This window comes from Eptesicus fuscus, chromosome 7, assembly GCF_027574615.1.
Source record: "Eptesicus fuscus isolate TK198812 chromosome 7, DD_ASM_mEF_20220401, whole genome shotgun sequence".
NCBI lineage: Eukaryota > Metazoa > Chordata > Mammalia > Chiroptera > Vespertilionidae > Eptesicus > Eptesicus fuscus.
Window position 1 is genome coordinate 86,686,763 of NC_072479.1, and position 21,164 is coordinate 86,707,926.

Consider the following 21,164-nt stretch of genomic DNA (forward strand, 5'->3'; position numbering starts at 1 on the left):
CCTCTGCCAGCCTGATCATCCCTAACTTGCCCCCCTGCTAGCATGATTGAACCTAACTTGCTCCACTGCCAGCCTGATTGACCCTAACTTGCTCCCCTGCAGGCCTGATCACCCCTAACCGCCTCTGTCTCGGCCCCTGGCCTAAGCCACAGTCTGGCCTCCCTCTGCGGGAGGCAATTTGGTGGATCAGGGGAAGGTGCTGCCCCCATTACCCTGCTGCTGCTGCCACTGCCAGCCTAAGCCTGGGCCCTTCGCAGTCACCCATGGCTGCCTGAGCCTCAGCCCCCACAGTTGCTGCGGCTTTGTCTGGAAGGACGTCCAGAAGGTTGTCTGGAGGACATCCACCCTAATTAGCATATTACCCTTTTATTAGTATAAATTATAATGAAAGTTTATATTTTACTAAAAATCACTTATCCACATTTCATATACACCTAAGTAAGAGTTATAGTAACTCAAATAAGAGTTATAGTAATAAGACTTATACAAATTCAACACTAAGCTTCAAGTCTATTAACTTGTTCAATTTGCATCAGTGTTACATGCAAATTGATTTTTAATTCTTTCTTGGTATTCAGATTTTGCATACAGCCTTTCCTGGCATTTTGGGCTTCAAAGCAACTATTTTGTAGAAACATATCTGTCTGACTTTCCATTTCTTTCACACCTCTTGTCAATTCCACAAAATTTATTGAGCACTTACTATTTGTCAAGTTTTGTATGTACATTAAATACCCAATTATATGCCATGTACTATGTGCCCAATGTTAGGAACTATATACATATGTGTGCAAGTATATGTATATGAATATGTATATGTATATGTATATGCATATGTATATGCATATGCATATGTATATGTATATGTATATGTATATGTATATGTATATGTATATGTATATGTATATGTATATGTATACTAGAGGCCCGTTGCACAATATTCGTGCAAGAATAGGCCTTCCTTCCCCTGGCTTCGCTCCCAGCCGCCCGGGAGCCCGCAAGTCCTTGCTCCCGGCTGGAACACCGCTCCTATAGCTACCTCCGCCGCCCTCTCTCCCCCTCAAAGCAGGCGTCCCACCCATCCCGGCCTCTCCATGCCTGCATATGCAAATTAACCCTCCATCTTTGTTGGGTTAATTTGCATACTCATTCCTGATTGGCTGTGGGTGTAATGGAGGTACAGTCAATTTACATGTTTGTCTATTATTGGGTAAGATGTATATATATATATATATATATACATATATATTACACATATATATCCAACTAGAGGCCTGGTGCACGAAATTCGTGCACGGAGGGGGGTTGTCCCTCAGCCCAGCCTGTACCCTCTCCAATATGGGACCCCTCGAGGGATGTCCGACTGCCCATTTAGGCCCGATCCCAGTGAGCAGTCGGATCCCTAAACGGGCAGTCGGACATCCCTCTCACAATCCAGGACTGCTGGCTCCCAACTGCTTGCCTGCCTGCCTTCCTGATTGCCCCTAACCGCTTCTGCCTGCCAGCCTGATCACCCCCTAACCACTCTGCTGCCAGCCTGTTTGCCCCCAACTTCCCTCCTCTGCCAGCCTGGTTACCCCTAACTGCCCTCTCCTGCAGGGTTGATCACCTCCAACTGCCCTCCCTTGCAGGCTTGGACCCTCTCAACTGCCCTCCCTTGCAGGCTGGGTGCCTCCCAACTGCCCTCTCCTGCTGGCCATCTTGTGGTGGCCATCTTGTGTCCACATGGGGGCAGAATCTTTGACCACATGGGGGCAGCTATATTGTGTGTTGCAGTGATGATCAATCTGCATATTACTCTTTTATTAGATAGGATACAGGCCTGGTACAGGGGTGGGGTCCAGCTGGTTTGCACTGAAGGGCGTCCCGGATCAGGTGGGGGTTCCCTTGTGGTGTGGGGCAGCCTGAGCGAGGGGCCTGTGATGGTTTGCAGGCCAGCCACGCCCCCTGGCAACCCAAGCGGAGACCCTGGTATCTGGAATTTATTTTCCTTCTACAATTGAAACTTTGTAGCCTGGAGCGGAGCCAAGCCTGGGACTCCCTCCGAGGCCGGCAGCCATTTGTGTTGGGGTTATAGTTGAAACTTTGTTGCCTTAAGCGGGTGGGCCCAGCCAGGGTGTGCGGAAAGCTTTGCTTCCCCTGTTGCCGGCGACAACTCTGGCCTGCTCTCTCAAGCTCCATTTTGCCGCCATTTGTTTGAATTTGTTTACCTTCTATAATTGAAACTTTGTAGCTTGAGTGGAGGCTTAGGCCTGCCAAGGGCAGGCGGAAACCTTGGCTTCCTCTGTTACCTAGGAAACCTTGCTCTCTGTGGCTGTAGCCATCTTGGTTTGGGTTAATTTGCATACTCGCTCTGATTTGATGATGGGCTTGGCTTGTGGGTGTGTCGAAGGTATGGTCAATTTGCATATTTGTCTATTATTAGATAGGATAGATACTAAAAAACTAATTTTACGGGACTCCATCCTATATAATAAAGAAATGATATGCAAATTGACCCTCACACCCTCGCACAAGATGGCCACCCCCATGTGGTCAAAGATGACCACCACAAGATGGAGGTGACCGGGCCGACAGGGGAGGGCAGTTAGGGGCAACTGGGCCAGCAAGGGAGGGCAGTTAGGGGTGACAGGGCCGGCAGGGGAGGGCAGTTAGCGGTGACCAGGTTGGCAGGGGAGGGAAGTTAGGGGCAACCAGGCCTGCAGAGGAGGGCAGCTAGGGGTAACTGGGCTGGCAGGGGAGGGCAGTTGGAGGTGACCAGGCCTGCAGGGGAGGGCAGTTAGTGGTGACTGGGCTGGCAGAGGAGGGCAGTTAGGGGTGACCGAGCTGGCAGGGGAGGGCAGTTGAGGGTGACCAGGGCTGCAAGGGAGGGCAGATGGGGGCAACCAGGCTGGCAGGGGAGGGCAGTTTGGGATGACCAGGCTGGCAGGGGAGGGTAGTTGGGGGCAACCAGGCCTGCAGGGGAGGGCAGTTGGGGCGGGACCAGACCTGCAGGGGAGGTCAGTTGGGGTGACTGGGCCAGCAGAGGAGCAGTTAGGCGTCAATCAGGCTGGCAGGGGAGTGGTTAGGGGGTGATCAGGCTGGCAGGCAGGCAAGAGGTTGGGAGCCAGCAGTTCCGGATTGTGAGAGTGATTTCCCAGATTGGAGAGGGTGCAGGCTGGGCTGAGGGACACACACCTCCCATTGCACAAATTTTTTGCACCAGGCCTCTAGTTTATATATAGTCATAGATTATGGGATATTTAAAATGTGTTTATCCAGGCTCATGTAGACATCAGCAAAACTTTCATTGAACATCCAGTTTTGAGCAACCTAATTTTCCTTTGGTACCTTTAACATAGGTTGTTGTAATATGCATGCTAACATTAACAAACCTGGTGACATATTTTATCTCTTAAGTAAAATCCATATAAATCTCTTAATGCAAAATATGAATCTCCTTAAAAATATAGTGTGGCAGTTTATAGTTCCCCTTATTCTGTGGTAGTGACCAGGCAGATTCTTTAACTTCCTTTATGGTACCATATCCGAACATAATAGGGAAGTAACAAGGGAAAAACAACCTCAGCTTTTATAATGACTTCTCCTTTCAAGTACCAGAAACTCAATGCTTTTTTTTAAAGTTTTTATTGATTTTTAGAAAGAGAGGAAGGGAAAGGGAGAGATGGAAACATCCATTGGTTGCCTCCCACACACCCCCTACAGGGGATTGAGCCCACAACCCAGGCATGTGCCCTGACCGGGAATCAATAGGAACCAGTGATCTCCTGGTTCCTGGGTTGATGCTCAACCACTGAGCCACATCAGCCAGGCTAGATTTGTCATTGGCTAGCCACACAAATGACAAATCTGTTTTCACATCATGAGTACACCTATGGGGCATATATAAGAAGATCCAGAATTATTTTTTAAGACTCAGGAAGAGGTAGTCTCATAATGATACTAGCTCAAAACTCTTGGCATATTGGTAAGGTTTGCTTTTATTTTACTCTGCCATTTGGGAGAGGGCAGGCATGGTAGAAGTAGATATATATATATATATATATATATATATATATATATATATATATATATACTAGAGGCCCGGTGCACGAAATTCGTGCACGGAGGGGGGTTGTCCCTCAGTCCAGCCTGTACCCTCTCCAATCTCGGACCCCTCAAAGGATGTCCAACTGCCCGTTTAGGCCCGATCCCTGGGATCGGGCCTAAACGGGCAGTCGGACATCCCTCTCATAATCCAGGACTGCTGGCTCCCAACTGCTTGCCTGCCTGCCTTCCTGATTGCCCCTAACCGCTTCTGCCTGCCAGCCTGATCACCCCCTAATCACTCTCATGCCAGCCTGTTTGCCCCCAACTTCCCTCCTCTGCTGGCCTGGTCACCCCTAACTGCCCTCTCCTGCAGGGTTGATCACCTCCAACTGCCCTTCCTTGCAGGCCTGATCCCTCTCAACTGCCCTCCCTTGCAAGCCTGGTCCCTCTCAACTACCCTCCCTTGCAGGCCGGGTGCCTCCCAACTGCCCTCTCCTGCTGGCCATCTTGTGGTGGCCATCTTGTGTCCACATGGGGGCAGGATCTTTGACCACATGGGGGCAGCTATATTGTGTGTTGCAGTGATGATCAATCTGCATAGTTCTCTTTTATTAGATAGGATAGAGGCCTGGTACAGGGGTGGGGGCCAGCTGGTTTGCCCTGAAGGGTGTCCCTGATCAGGGTGGGGTTCCCTTGGGGCATGGGGCGGCCTAAGCAAGGGGCCTGTGGTGGTTTGCAGGCCGGCCACGCCCCCTGGGATGCAAGCGGAGACCCTGGTATCTGGAATTTATTTTCCTTCTACAACTGAAACTTTGTAGCCTGGAGCAGAGCCAAGCCTGGGGCTCCCTCCGAGGCCCGAATCCATTTGTGTTGGGGTTGTAATTGAAACTTTGTTGCCTTAAGCGGGTGGGCCCGGCCAGGGTGTGCGGAAAGCTTTGCTACCCCTGTTGCTGGCGGCAACCCTGGCCTGCTCTCTCAAGCTCCATTCTACCGCCATTTGTTTGAATTTGTTTACCTTCTATAATTGAAACTTTGTAGCTTGAGTGGAGGCTTAGGCCTGCAACGGCTGGCAGAAAGCTTGGCTTCCTCTGTTACCTAGGGAACCTTGCTCTCTGTGGCTGTAGCCATCTTGGTTTGGGTTAATTTGCATACTCGCTCTGATTGGATGGTGGGCGTGGCTTGTGGGCGTGACTTCTGGGTGTGTTGGAGGTATGGTCAATTTGCATATTTGTCTATTATTAGATTAGATTATGCAGTAAGGACAAAAATTGAAAGAAATGAGAAATACAAAAAATATCGGAATTTTGTGAAGGTTTGAGTAGCAGCAATTTTGGAGACAGGTTCCCACTGTTCTTACCAAAAGTTTATGACTGGACAGTTCTCAAACTGGTTTTTGCCTTTGGTTAATTTCCAGAGTTCTGAAATACTTTTTTTTAACTATTATAGTTAGTTTATAGTTTCTTTGGGGGGATAGGATTTTCCAATCAGTTCACTCCATCATGCCTCCCTTACTAGTGTTAGTATCCATTTATTATCTTGCCTGAATCAGTTATTATTAGGACTAGAGGACCAGTGCATGAAATTCATGCATGGGCGGGGGGGGGGGGGGGGGGTGGCTTCCCTCAGCCCTGCCTGCAGCCTCTCCAATCAGGGACCCCTTGGGGGATGTCCCACAGGGATCGGGCCTAAACCAGCAGTCAGACATCCCTCTCGCAATCTGGGACTGCTGGCTCCTAACTACTCACCTTCCTGCCTGTCTGATCACCCCTAACCCCTCTGCCTGCCTGCCTGATTACCCATAACCTCTCTGCCTGCCTGCCTGATCACCCCTAACTGCTTCTGCCTGCCTGCCTGATTGCCCTTTACCACTTCTGCCTGCCTGCCTGATCACCTCCAACTGCCCTCCCCTGAAGGCCTGATTGCCCCCAACTGCTCTCCCCTGCTGGCTTGATCACCCCTAACTGCCCTCCCCTGCCGGTCTGGTCACCCCAACTGCCCTCCCCTGCTGGCCAGTTCACCACCAACTGCCTCTGTCTCAGCTCCCACCACCATGGCTTTGTCCAGAAGGAAGTAGGTTGTCCGGAAGATGGCTGGTCAACCCGGTCTAATTAGCATATTACCTTTTTATTAGTATAGATAGATTATATAGAATAGGATTGCTTAAATGAGTGGGAGCCTTTTTCAGCAGGAGGAGATGCTCTTGGCAGACAAAAATACATAATCCCTATATCTGGACTGATAGCCAGCCATATGCACTATACTGCCAAACCGGTTATTAAAAAATTGAACCTCTTTCTTACACCTTAGACCAAACAGCTGTTGCCCTTAAAACCCTTCCTCAGCCCCCACCTTAGGTTCTGCCTTTGCAGTTCACCCAAATTAGGTTCTGACTGGTCAGTTTCTATTCCAGTCAGGGTCAAAAGCTCCGCCTCCTAGGCAGCCATTGGCTCCTTGCAGTTCACCCAGATTTGGTTCTGATTGGTCAGTTTCTATGCCAGTCAGCATCTCCAGGCCTCTCTCTGGGCCTGATCCACAGCCTCCACAGCAGCTGCAGATCAGGCTCTGCCTCTCTCTCTGGGCCTATCTTCGGGCTGATCCGCAGCCTCCAGGGCAGCTGCTGATCAGGCCCCGCCTCTCTCTCTCTCTGGGCCTCTCTCCAGGCGTGATCCATAGCCGCCTCGGCAGCAGTGAGGTCATTAGGCCTCTGGACAGGCCCCAGGCCAAAGGCTAACAACCTCACCACGCCTTCCTCACCCCGCCCACCCCCCACCCACCTGCTGGCCACCAGGCTTGCTGTGATATGAGCCTGTGAGCCTTGGTGGGGGAAGAACCAAGAGGTGCTCCATGCACTTCCTGGTGACCGGACATCCATCTGGTCGTTTAGGTCATGACAGCCTCTGGTCTTTTATAATGTAGATGATTAATGAACAGTGACTTTTAAATCTATAATTTCTATTTTGTTTATATGCTGAAATTCTACAGTAAGGAAAAGTTTTCTCTTCTTCCCTATTTATTTATAAATGTATTTATTCAATATAAATACATGAGTTTTTATTTTATTGAAGAATTATAGTCTATTACTTTCATTACTAATATTAATGCAAAAATTGTCTCATTTTTTACCAGTAGGAGCCTCCCTCATACCAGGACATAAGTCCATTAGTTATATTTCCATCATTCTTTGAGTACTTCTTAAATTTATGTCACAGTTAGGTACAGACTTCCAGTCAAGGTGGCAGAGTAGATAAACCCTGTGTTCACCTCTTCACACAATCAAATCAAAATTGCAATTATATTAGGAAACAACCATCATTGAGAACCTCCTGAAGACTAGCTGAACAGAACTCCTATAACTAATGATGTGAAGAAGAAATTATGCTGAGACTAGTAGGAGGGTCAGAGATAGGGAATGAGCAAGTCTCACAATTACAATGAGGTGTTTAAGAATCAGAATGGTTACCTAAGTTGTAGAGGTCTCCCCTGAGGGGTCCTAGACCCATACTGGGCTCCCCAACTTGGCTGATCAGTGGCAGGAAGAAAAGTCGTCATAACATCTGGCTGTGAAATCCAGAAGAGATTGCAACTGAGAAAGACAACAGCCTGCGAGAGACCTGGGTGCTCCTCTTAAAGGTCCTGCACACAGATTCATTCTCTCATGAACTCATCTCGCTCTAAGTTCTATGCAGCAGAAGCAGCTTGAAAATCAGAATGGACATACAGGAAAGAACTGAATTAACTAACTTCGGGATAAGGGCCGGTGGGGGAGGGGTTAAGACAACTCTCTCTAGGAATGTAAGTACTGGCAATGTTGAACTCTCCTCCCAACCAGCTGGCATGGCACCAAATTGGTGCTCTCTATTAACCTGGCTAATAGGTAATTACTGCTCTCTATTAACCTGGCACAAAATATTCAAAGTGGTTAAATGAAAGGCCTATGATCAAGGTTACTCAAGCCTAGCACAAGTTGACCTTGGTCTAAACAGAGCTTGTCCCAAGAAGCTCCAGAACCAACATATCCACTGGCCATCTATAGACCATACCAGAGCACCACCCAAAACACACTTGAAGAACAGATCTGGCTGACACCAGAGCACCTCTGACACCGTTCAACCCTCCCTGATGACTCCCTGAGACCCTGCTCCACCCAACTCACACTCTAGAATGAAGCCTATTCCAACAACTCCTCCACAAAAGCAGCCTACCTACTTCATGCTACAGACTTTTCCAAAAATTTCTCAAAGGTCCACAAACCCCAAACAAGCAGTGGCTGGCCTCCGCATGACTGGTAGCTCTTGCTAAGTGGCCCCAAGCCTAGCAAAAATGGTAACCAGTCTCAGCTTGCATTGTAATTCCCATCAGGTGGTCCCAAGCCTGGCACAAGTGGCAATTGGCCTCAGTTCACAGTGTGGTCTCTCCAAAGCATCTCCAAGACAGCACACAGCACTTTTCTGAGAGTATCAAAGTATTTATTATCATTCTTTGAGACTAGTACCTCCTACTAGTCTCAGCATAGTTTCTTCTTCACATCCTATTTCAGTACAAACAGGACTCCCACACATTTTTTTCCTCCATAAAAGCCCTTTCCTGTTTATGAGGAACTTTGCTTAATATTATTATTCTTTTTCATAATAATATAAAGCCTGTGTCCTTGTATAAATAAATATCAGGGGGGAAAACTCCATTTTAATAAGCATGAGTGAAATATTTTTTTAAAATATGAATATTTTCCTTTCCATTTAAAAACAATGGTTGAAACTTTAAGATTAATTTAATGACCCAAAATATTAATATGAAGTTAAAGGAGAAAAATGTGGGGATTTATTGACATTTAAATGTCAAAGGAAGATTATATGGAAAGATAATAGTTCAATGGAACCATTTTTTATTTAATATTTAGCATTATTTTATCAAGAGAGTAGCAGCTAAAGGGTTTCTGGAAGTTTTATTCCATGGCATCATTAGCATAAGAGATAACTCCTTTTAAGTTCAAAAATTAGTCATCATAAACTATTTGCTTACACAAGTATAAGGGAAGTAACCACCCATTATCCATGAAAAAAAAAAGCTATTAGGCTGTCTTGAATCTCAATTTGGGTCAAAGAGATTGGTTAACAATGTGAATTTTTTAATAAATTCATCAGGCATATCACCAGCCAGGTAGCATCTTTCAAGAGCAATGGTTCCCTGGGAAGGAAATTAAGACCAGACTGTTGGTGCCCCATACACAATATATAACATATCTATAATAATAAAAGCATAATATGCTAATTAGACCAGACAGCCAAAGGACCTTCTGGACATCATTTTGGACGTCCTTCCAGATGAAGCCACTGCAGCGGGGGGCGAGGCAGAGGCAGTTAGGGGTGATTAGGCAGGCAGGCGAGCAGTTAGGGGTGATCAGGCAGGCAGGCAGAGGGGTTAGGGGCAATCAGGCAGGCAGGTGAGTGGTTAGGGGCGATCAAGCTGGCAGGCAGAGTGGTTAGGGACAATCAGGAAGGCAAGCGGTGAGCAGTTAGGGACAATCAGGCAGGCAGGCAGAGGGGTTAGGAGCCATCAGGCAGGCAGACAAGCAGTTAGGGGCGATCAGGCAGGCAGGTGAGTGGTTAGGGGTGATCAGGCAGGCAGGCAAGTGGTTAGGGGTGATCAGGCAGGCAGTCAGAGCGGTTAGGGGCAATTAGGCAAGCAGGTGAATGGTTAGGAGCGATCAGGAAAGCAGGCTAGTGGTTATGGGTGATCAGGAAGGCAGGCAAGCAGTTAGGGGCAATCAGGCTGGCAGGTGAATGGTTAGGGGAAATCAGGTAGGCAGGCAAGCAGTTAGAGTTATCAGGCAGGCAGAGGGGTTAGGGATGATCAGGCAGGCAGGCAGAGGCAGTTAGGGGTGATCAGGCAGGCAGGCGAGTGGTTAGGAGCGATCAGGCTGGCAGGAAGAGTGGTTAGGGGCTATCAGGAAGGCAGGCAGGTGAACAGTTAGGAATAATCAGGCAGGCAGAGGGATTAGGGGCGATCAGGCAGGTGAGTGGTTAGGAGTGATCAAGTAGGCAGGCAAGCAGTTAGGGGCAATCAGGCAGGCAGGTGAGTGGTTAGGGGTGATCAGGCAAGCAGGCAGAATGGTTAGAGGCAATCAGGCAGGCAGGCAGGCAAGCAGTTAGAGGTGATCAGACAGGCAGGCAGAATGGTTAGGGCGATCAGGCAGGCAGAGGCAGTTAGGGGTGATCAAGCAGACAGGTGAGTGGTTAGGGGCAATCAGGCAGGCAGGCGAGTGGTTAGGAGTGATCAGGCAGGCAGGAAGGCAGAGGCAGTTAGGGGCAATCAGGCAGGTAGGCGAGTAGTTAGGGGCAATCGGGCAGGCAGGTGAGTGGTTAGGGGTGATCAGGCAGGCAGACAAGTAGTTAGGGGCAATCAGGCAGGCAGGTGAGCAGTTAGTGGTGATCAGGCAGGCAGGCAGAGGTGGTTAGGGGCAATCATGCAGGCAAGCAAGCAGTTAGGAGCATCAGGAAGGCAGGTAGAGTGGTTAGGGGTGATCAGGCAGGCAGGCAGGCGAGTGCTTAGGAGCCAGCAGTCCCAGGTTGCGAAAGGGATGTCCGACTGCCTGTTTAGGCCCGATCCCACAGGGCAGTCAGACATTCCCCGAGGGATCCCGGATTGTGAGAGGATGCTGGCCAGGCTGAGGGGACCCCCCCCCACCACCACCACCTCATGCATGAATTTTGTGCACCAGGCCTCTAGTATCAAATAACTCAAATAAGATTCAGGGGGAATGGATGGAAAGCTATTGTGATTGGAGTATGCTTTTAGTAAGGTAAGGGAGCAGATGGCTTCCATACTTAGAATCTATAATAATAAAAGCATAATATGCTAATTAGACCGGATAGCCCCACGTCCTTCAGGATGATATTCTGGACGAAGCCCGGGCTGCAAGGGCTGAGGCCCTTGCATGAATTTTGTGCATCTGGCCTCTAGTTAATTTATAAAAGGATGAGATCCAAGCCCTAGCTGGTTTTGATAGAGTGTCAGCCTGGGGAGTGAAGGGTCCTGGATTTGATTCTGGTCAAGGGCACATGCCCAGGATATGGGCTCGATCTCCAGTATGGGGTGTGAAGGAGACAGCCAATCAAAGATTCTCTCTCATCATTGATATTTCTATCACTCTCTCCCTCTTCCTTCCTCTCTGAAATCAATAAAAATGTACTTTAAAAAATATATATAAAATAAATAATAATAAAAGGATGGGATCCAAGCATAGTATGTGGGCAATGTTAAGGCTTTCTAACCCAGCACCTGAAGAACCCCTGTTAAGAACAGAAACAAAAGTAGCTGGAGGAGGCCTCTGAGGTGATCACTACGTGTTCTGCTGAAACTAAGCAGAAACTGGCTCTGCTTTGCATTGAATAGGCAACTGAGATGAATTATCTCTTATCAGTTCTTCACAGAACTACATTTCTCACAATCCCTTCAGGAGCAGTCTGGGCTAAGCTCCACCAATAACATGTTCTCCTATTCATGCAAGATTTACTTTTGGAGGGGCTTTTGCCCTTGCCCTGAAAATTGCTAGCTTCTGTGTTGCAGCATCGTGACCTTTAACAGTGATTTCCTGTGGTTTTTGAAACGTTGTGATGAGGATTTTTGTAAGATAAAATTTCCTGTACTAAACCACTTTTTGCTTTAAATACCGAGAGGGCTTTTTGATTGATATCTGATTTTGAGCCCTTGATCTCCTTAAATTCATTTAATCTTTAGCATAATTACATTTTGGGGAGTGGGAGAACAGGGCCTTAGAGTTGTATTCTTCTTCCAATGTAGTGAAACATAAAGAATGAAACATTTGCAAGGTAGAGAGGGAAAAAAAAAGAAATAATCCGACTTAGGAAACAAATAGGGAAGACATGCACAAACCAAGAGATGAAGGAAACAAAAATTATCTAAAAGTTTAAAACAATCAGGATATTAAAAAGAATTAAAATTTAATAACATCTATAATAATAAAAGCGTAATATGCAAATCGACTGAACAGCCGAACAGCGAAATGACCATCAGGATGACCACGTTATGGCACCCACTGGCGCCAGGCCAGCCAAGGCGGGTGTGATGCAATTGGTCGGGGGCCTAGCCATCACCCCATGATCGCTCCGCAGAGGGAGGCCCAGGCTACCTGGCCAGCGGTGCTGTGGCGGGTGGGTGGGGCCTTCCTCTGTGGGGTGATTGATGTCGGGGCTCCCAGACTGTGATAGGTGCAGGCGGGGCTGAGGGACACCTTCCCCCCTTCCTCCCCCCCCCCCCGCCACAGTGCACGAATTTCGTGCACTGAGCTTCTAGTATAAAATAAGATGATAAATGCAAAAGAAAAATAAATGTGCACCCAGAAATGAAGGAAAAAGATATACAAAGTGACAAACATCCCAAAGAAACAGATGCAGACACAAAAGACCAATATTGCATACCCAATTTGAATATCATTTTTTTCACTCTTTAAAAACACGTTTATTCAAAGAACTGTGTTAGCAAATTAATTAAAACTTAACAATAACAAAACTCTGAATTTGAAAAGCCTATTGAAAGAGTCTGATAGACTTATTTAATATCATATTAATAGACACTCCTACAGTTTTATAAACATCAAAGTGAATTGGAATTTTAACAGGTTTTTAAGTTGTATTTTTCCATTACAGTTTACATGCAGCACTGTAACTGGACAATCAGTGGGTCTGTCCTTCCTGTCACTGCTTGAGCCAATTAAGCAGAGACAGGGTTGAATCATATATTATTCCAATACTACCAGCAGCCTGGGACAGTGGCAGGTTATCCACAGAAATGTGCTCTGCACCCCAGCTGCTTCTGTTGGGTAGAAGGACAAAGATTACATGGGGAAGGGTATGCCAAATGGCAGTTTACAGGTATTTGCAAAGGCCTGTGAGTATGCAAAGAGCTAGAGATCTTCAAAGGGCTAGCAATATGCAAAGGGCTGGAGGCTCTGGTTTCTGCAACAAGGTTGTTCATCTTTCCCTAATAATAGGCAGCTCCCTGATGGGGAGGATGGGCTACATTTCTAGGTGAGCTCCCAGGTCCCCTGTGTAACTTCCAGCAATGTTAGAATGTTCCTTCTTAATCAGAACAAAACATGGTTAACAGAGCATGATTAATATTTCCTGCAATTATTGGTCCCCAGTATCTATTTCTGCCCCTATAAATATTATTATATATTGGTGTCAGGTGTGGTTAGACTTTACAAAGTGATTTCCTTAATATTTCCAGTACCCACCTGGCACCATACATAGTTATTATAGTATTGACAATATTCCCTATGCTGTACTTTACATCCCTGCAACTATTTTGTAACTACCAATCTGTGCTTCTTAGTCCCTTCACCTTTTTTACCCAACCCCCAAACCCCCTCCCCTCTACAACCATCAGTCTGTTCTCTGTATCTTTGAGTCTGTTTCTGTTTTGTTTGTTCATTTATCTTGTTCTTTAAATTCTACATATAAGTGAAATCATATATTTGTCTTTCTCTAAAAGACCTATTTTACTTAGCATAATACTCTAGGTCCATCTATGCTGCTGCAAATGATAAGATTTCATTCCTTTTTATGACTAATACCAGTGGCCCAGTGCACAGATTTGTGCACGTTGAAAGAAAATTAATTAGAAGAAATATTTTAATATCATTATTCACCCTTTCTCTATAATAGAAGTGTCAGAGATGAAAGAAAATTAGTAAAATGTATATGAAAATAATATATAAATTGATTAATAAATAAACAATAACAACATGATATAACAACAAAGACATGATATAAAAATAAAAATATGATATAAAAACAACATTGATAAACACAATGGCTGATAAATTGATTAAACTTATTCTAATATCTTCCTGTATACCACATGAAGAATAAAAACACTTTCAGAGTGCTTGACTAATTTCCCTTGTGATGAAGTATTTCAAACTTTAACTTTAATGTCACACACTCTTCAAACTCGAGAGAAAGCAACATATAACTGACCATGTCCAAAAACTGATTCAGGTAGGAATATACCTACTGTCTAGATTGGTGCCAGAGAGAGCTTTATATGTATCACACATGTGCGAGTCAACATTTATTTTTAAATTGCCAATGCACGTAATATATACCGGCCAGTTGATCGGTTGGACAGTTGGTCACTTAGCATTTTATATATAGAGACTCCATTGTATATATATACCATCTCTCCTTTATCCATTCGTGTATTGATGGGCACTTGGGTGGTTCCACATTTCTTGTGTTAACGTAAAAACATTCAAACCTGTAAAGAATTTTTTGTAGTTTATTTGAGCCAAACTGTCAACAATTGCTGGGAAGCAGTATCGCAAGGGATTGGGATAGTGCTCCAGAGAATGGCGGGTTTTCATCTATTTTTATACATTGCAATCAAAGGAGGAGACATAGGTGGGTGGGTTACATGAAATTCATTGGTGATAGATTAGAGGTGGGAGAAAGCAAAGCGGGGGGAGGGGGAACCTCTGGGATTGGATAAAAAGTAAATGATGGACACATACTTAGAAGTGTGTAGGATAACCAACAGTCAACAATTAACATGATAACAATGAAGGAATTTGGGGTATCTGTCCTGGCGCCCAGGCACATTAGGTTGTGCCCCAAGGGGTCCAGAAAAAGGGAAGTTACAAGTTATCCAGACATTTCAAGGATATCCTACCTAATAAAATAGTAATATACAAATTGACCGCACCTTTGCTACGCCCAAGCCACGTCCACCAGCCAAAGCCACACCCACCAGCCAATCAGGGCAAATATGCAAATTACCCAACAAAGATGGCGGTTAATTTGCATACGCTGAGGGAGGGAGGATTGAAGACTGAAGACAACTTAGAAGGAAGAGGGAGGAAAAGCGGAAAGCAAGGTGGCTGCCAGAGGGAAAGCCCGGGCGGGGCGGGGCGGGGCGGGGCTGGCAGCTGCGGCCCGTGGGTGCAGGCACAGCGGCTGCAATGGCAGCAGCAGCGCACGCGGCCGAAGAGGCCACTTGCAGGATTCTTCCTGCAAATGGGCTACTAGTATTATTATAGATGCAAAAAGACAGATAGGCTCAGTTAAAGTAAAGGTTGACCTTGTCAGTGAAGATACCAACCTAGGGCGTAACTACCCACCATAACTGCTTTTAGTTAAAGTTTAATTTCATACCATCCTATGTGATTACTTTAGGTCTCTGAGTTTGCAAGACTGCCATGCAGGCCTTCCCTGAGCTTGTCAGGTTAGCATGTGGCCCCTTTTGTCCACACTTGGCTATCTATATATATAAAGCCTTAATATGCAAATAGACTGAACGGTGGAACAACCGAACAGTCAGTCACTATGACGTGCACTGACCACCGGCGGGGGGGTGGGTATGTGGAACATGATGGGCATCAGCTGTGGCAGGATGGTGGAGCAAGTGAACGGGGGCGCCAGACCAAGGCAGGGCGCTGGTCACTGTCATTGGGGCAAGCCTCTGGTGGTTACTGAAAATTCTTTGTTCCCATGCACCACGGTCCCACCTGGCGCTCACACCTGCTGCTGGCGCCGGCACTGGCCCCACTCATACCCGCTGCCGGCACCCGGCACTGGCCCCAATCCCCCCTCAAGGCTTCTCCACCTCCCCCTGATCCTGAAGGGCAATCAGGGCTGGCAGCCACATCTTGCACCCGCTGCCGGCACCAGAGCCGCTGCTCACACCCACTGCCAGCGCCAGCCCCACTCACACCCACAGCCAGCACCGAAGCTGCTGCTCGCACCTGCTGCAGGTGCCTGGTGCTGGTCCCAATCACTTGGCACCATCAGCAGTGCAAGCAGGGCCAGCGCCATTGGTGCTTGGGAGTGGCAGTGGCGGTGGCGGGAGCGGGGTTGCCAGTAGAGAGGGGACCTGGGGCTGCAGTGGGAGGGGCTAAGCAGGGGTGCAGAGGATGGGCCGAGACCTGCCCCTGTGCCCACCGCAGCCTCGCAGCCCACAGTTTCTTTCAAGGTGCACGAATTTGTGCACTGGGCCCCTAGTTGTAAATAACACTGCAATGAGCATAGAGGTGCATATATTCTTTCAAATTAGTGTTTTGGGTTTCTTTGGATAAATTCCCAGAAGTGAAATCACTAGGTCATAAGGCAATTCTATTGTTTTATTGAGGCAACTCCAGACTGTTTTCCACAGTGGCTGCACCATCTGCATTCACACCAACAGTGCACGAGGGTTCCCTTTTCTCCACATACTCATCAGTACTTGTGGTTTGTAGATTTATTGATGATAACCATTTTGGTGATGTGATATCTCATTGTGGTTTTAATTTGCACTTCCCTGATGATTAGTGATGTTGAGCGTCTTTTCATATGTCTATTGGCCATCTATATGTCCTCTTTGGAGACATGTCTATTCAGGTCCTCTGACCATTTTTAAATTAATTGTTTGTCTTTTGGGTGTTAAGTTGTATGAGTTCCCTATATTTTTAGCTCTTAACCCCTTGTATCAATAGCCAATAACTTCTTCCATTCAGTAGGTTGTCTTTTGGTTTTTGTTTCTTTAATTTGTATTGAATTTATCAGGGTGACATTGGTTAATAAAATTATATGGGTTTCAATTGTAGAATTCTATAATTCTAACAATTATCATGTTAATTGTTTGTCTTTTCATTTTGCTGATGGTTTCCTTTGCTATGCTAAAAATAAAAAACTTTTTAGTTTGATGTAGTCCCAATTGTTTATTTTTTCTTTTGTGTCTCTCGCTGGAGAGATATGTCAGAAAAAAACATTGCTAAGAAAAATAAATGTCCAAGATTTTAATGCCTATGTTTTCTTCTAGGACTTCTATCATTTTGAGTCTTACATTTAAGTTTTAAGCCCATTTTGTCAACAGTTCTTTATCACAAATTATATTAGACAATGAAGAAACTTTTCCACATTACTTCAATTTCCCATTCAACACAGAAACCCCTCTGATAGGTAGTATCAGAGACTTTTCTTTAACATTTCTACTGACAGGAGTTTCTTTTTTCTCAAAACAACCTATTCTATGTCTCCAATCCAAATATCTTTCCCTTCCTCTTCCCTCCATTCACATCCCCTCCCTTTCCTTTACTCCTACCTACTCCTTCTCTGCCTCCTTCTCCTCCTTCCTTCTTCCTTCCTCCAACCATCCCTTATTTATCTCTCCAACTAGAGGTTTCCACTTGGATGCATTATGACTCGATATGACAAAGATACCGCACTTTGTTGAAAAAGGCGAACAGAGAGAAAGAGCAGGTAAATGGGTATATGTGGTCGGTAAAGTTGAGAGAGAATTATGTGTAAGAACTTACATGAAAAGAAAACTTGATGTGGAAGAGGTGGGATTTAAAAAAATTAGTTTCACTTGACAGTAAAGAAGAACTATTGAAGAGGGGCCATGAAGCTTTGAGTAGAAAATTCACATCATTCCTCGCCTTTGCATCTATCTTCACAAAACTACATTTCACTCTAAGATGGAAGAGGAACATGATGCTTGTATAAGAAAAAGTGCCACGTGGAATCTGGACAGAACCTTTTAGAATGTTAGGATGGTTTTTCTGTGTGATCTTCTTGGGTGGAGACAAGAAAGGCTCAGCTGTTGTACTGGATTAAGTTTTTTTAGACATATAAGGATCAGGAGCTTTTCTTCCCTTGGAAAAGTGACTACATATGTTGCTTTAGGAGAGTGAAATAGCACAAGTCATTCCCCTAGGATTTCACCTATAAGTAACAAATTTGAGATTTGGATTTACTAAAAGCAATTGAGATTATAATAATAATTATGTATGGTGCCAGGTGGGTGCCAGACTTACCCAGGAGATCACTCCTTAAATTATATAGATGTCTAGCCACTATGCTATATACCTATAAATAATATGAGCTCATATTAAATGTCAATTGTAATAGAAAAATAAATAAATAAATGCAATTCTGTGTAAGAAGCTATAAGTGAAACAAAAAATTTCTGCTACCATAACTTTTCTGAGAGACTCAAAATATTTATTTTTTTCCAGTATAACCATTGATAACAAGGGTCTCAAAAGCCCTCCCCTGTCTGATATATGATGTCACAGGTGATTGTTTCAGCTTCATCCACTCTCAAACTGATGACCCAGGGGTACAATTCTCAGAATCCCTGGGCTCTCTTGCTACCCTCACAAATAGTAAGGGATCTTTCCCCATCCCATCTTCCTTCCCTCCCAGAACTTCTCCCCTTGGTGACTCCAGGGGACAGTCTGAAACAAGAAGAAAATTGCTTGATTATACCTGTGACTCAGCAGAATAACAACATCCATTGTAGACAGCAGAATAGAAGAGATACAAATATTAAAAATTTCTATACATCATTAAACAATCAGAATAATCTTGTCAGGACAGGACAGTATGACTCTCGACCTATAGTCTGAGAAATACTTGTCACAAGAGATTACTATTTCTGAAGATGAATATGCAAGAAATATTTTAAACTCCAAAAAATTCATTTGTTAGTGACAGACCAATCTTTTCTTTGTAACCATGTAATTCCCAAAATATCTATGCAGGTAATCCCAACTTCTATAATAGTTGTATCTAGGAATTGTTACATGAGTTATAAAAGTCAATCTTCACCAAAGTGCCCACAACTTTCACCTTACACAGCAAAGAGAAAACAAAAGTCTTCTAATCTGGTAATCAAATATATTTAAGCTGACATTTCCTACATCAGTGCTAATACTTCTAGCTCTAAGCTCCTATGAGTTTATAAGGAAATCTGGAATAATGCTCTCCCCATCTAACCTCAGAAGCTGTATATTGGTAAGGAAAGTTAATCTAGTGTGTTAGGGACCATGGTCATCAGAAGGTAGGAAATGTCACACAAAAAATGCTCATATTTTAGCACCTTGCCAGACCCACTACCTTTTGGTACACATGCAGAATTTGTGCAAAAATCACTTGACTAATATTCAAATTTGAGAAGTATTGTCATAGTAGCACAATATGTGTGCATCAGTGACTGAGAATGGGGGTGGGAGGAACAGGTAATTACAGAGCCCAAGATTTACCCAACCTCTGCGAGGATACAGAAAAATGACAGAAATGCCTTGAAAAGAGGAGCAGTGATGTATGAGAGAGATCAGAGCCCCCTTAGGTTCTGAACTCTCAAGAAATCCTAGAGCAGGGGTCCTTAAACTTTTTAAACAGGGGGCCAGTTCACTGTCCCTCAGACCATTAGAGGGCCGGACTATAGTTTAAAAAAAACTATGAACAAATTCCTATGCACACTGCACGTATCTTATTTTGAAGTAAAAAAAACAAAACGGCAAAAACACCCGCATGTGGCCTGCAGGCCATAGTTTGAGGACGCCTATCCTAGATGATAAACCTGTGTCTCTTTACCTCTACATGAGGAAGGTACCCCTATCATTGCTGGAATGGGAAAAGTTCCAAACAAACCACCCATTTGACCCCTTTGAAATCATCATTTGGGGTACTGTTGTTGTGAACTTGGGCTCCTAAGGGCAAAAAAAGGTCTCAAAAGCACTATAGCGGGGGTGAAATGTAACATGAGTTGGGCAGGTGGAGACATTTGTGCAAATGACTGAGAGTTACAGTGACTTCACATGGAATTTGGAGCAATTCACTGTGTCCCCTCCCCGTGATGTCACAAAGGAACTATAGAATATCTCAAAGGGGGGCAGAGCTGACCTTAACTAGAGAGGCCAGTCACCTCACATACAGAGTCTGCAGGAATTATGGTCAACACATGATTAGAATGTTCCCCAGAAAAATGGAGAAGATTCACCTAATTTTTCACTATCTACCAGTATGAGAAACTGGTAGTGTAGTCACTGAGTCACTTGAGAAGGAACCTTGATTGAAAGAAAAACATCACAAGTATAGATGAAAAAAAGAGAACTGTTTCCAGCTAGAGGAGGCCCTAGATAATAAACCTGCATTTATTATGGAGTTAATCCTCACAAACTTCTGCTTGAAAAATGTTCTCCTTAAAAGACTCTGAAATCTTAGGCTGTCTCACTGAGACCAAATATGATATGGGGTCCTGAGCTATCTTGCACATGGACCACGGGAGTAACTGGAGCTGCCAGCTTATGGCCATAATGAACCAGAGGTACAGCGCAAAGAGTACTCACCTGGCCTTCCCAGATTGTCCATCTGTGTCTCATTTTCTTTATTCTTATGCACAGCATTACGCAGAAAATATCTACATCTGATCAAGACTAAGACAAAGCACACTGGGTCAGAGATAGACATCTGCAAATACCTTCATATACTCCCAGGATTCTACAGGGTTCCCTTTATCCTTATACCTGAGCATTATGTTAGCTCAGGCAGGGCCCCAGATACTACCTTATGCTCCACAGGTATACCAGAAATGGGCTTCCTAACCCACATCTAACCTCTGTTCCCCAGGTATTTTTATCACATATAAGATTATGATTTCTAAGACCTCCTAGCCCTGGATCAAGACCTTAGAGATCAGAAAAGATCATGTTATCCACATTATAATGTATACTATCTCCTCCCTCCATATATCCATTCTCTCATGATAAGTCCCCTGTGCCCTAAGGCTCACCATGGTACTTACATTTCTTTATATGTTGGTCTATCTCAAGTAAAAGGGGAGAGAACATGACAAAAAGAAAAAATACAAAGAGCATAGCAAAGAGGACAGAGAGCCAAGGAACACCATTTGAGAGTAAACTGGCCCCTGGTACAACCTTTGCCATCGAGATCTAAGATAAGATGGGGAATTCTCTGCCCCAGCTCTTTCATCACCTAGGTGATCCGAGTGATGAAGTCACAGCTTCAGACACAATAGGCGTAATGAAGGTCTGAATGGGGATTGGCCACGCCTCATTCCATAGATGCTATACACAGGAACAAGGGAGCTTCACCTCTACCACAGCTCCATTGAACCAAAATTGCTAAACCTGCAGGCCAGACCCGTCAGAGGGTAGATTACTATACAGCTTTTTAGAATGTGCATCGGAATCATATCCATTCACAAAATGAAAGAACGATTTCTCTAGACGTCATAGCTCTGGAGCCAGTCTTATTAAACAAGATGGTATCTAAGTTGAGGGCCCAAAAAGGACAGGTTTTCCTGAGAAAAGATTTCAGATCCTTCCCTAG

At 45.0% G+C, this 21,164-nt stretch overlaps 1 long non-coding RNA gene across 1 annotated transcript; it reads right to left on the reverse strand.

The window, feature by feature from the left end:
• Positions 1–18,007: 18,007 nt before the first annotated feature.
• LOC114232704 (uncharacterized) lies at positions 18,008–20,812 on the reverse strand. The gene is made up of 3 exons (XR_003618796.2): positions 20,617–20,812; positions 20,162–20,248; positions 18,008–18,265 (listed from the first exon to the last, which is right to left on the reverse strand). It is a non-coding gene; the product is annotated as an uncharacterized LOC114232704 (long non-coding RNA).
• Between the last annotated feature and the right edge of the window lie 352 nt (positions 20,813–21,164).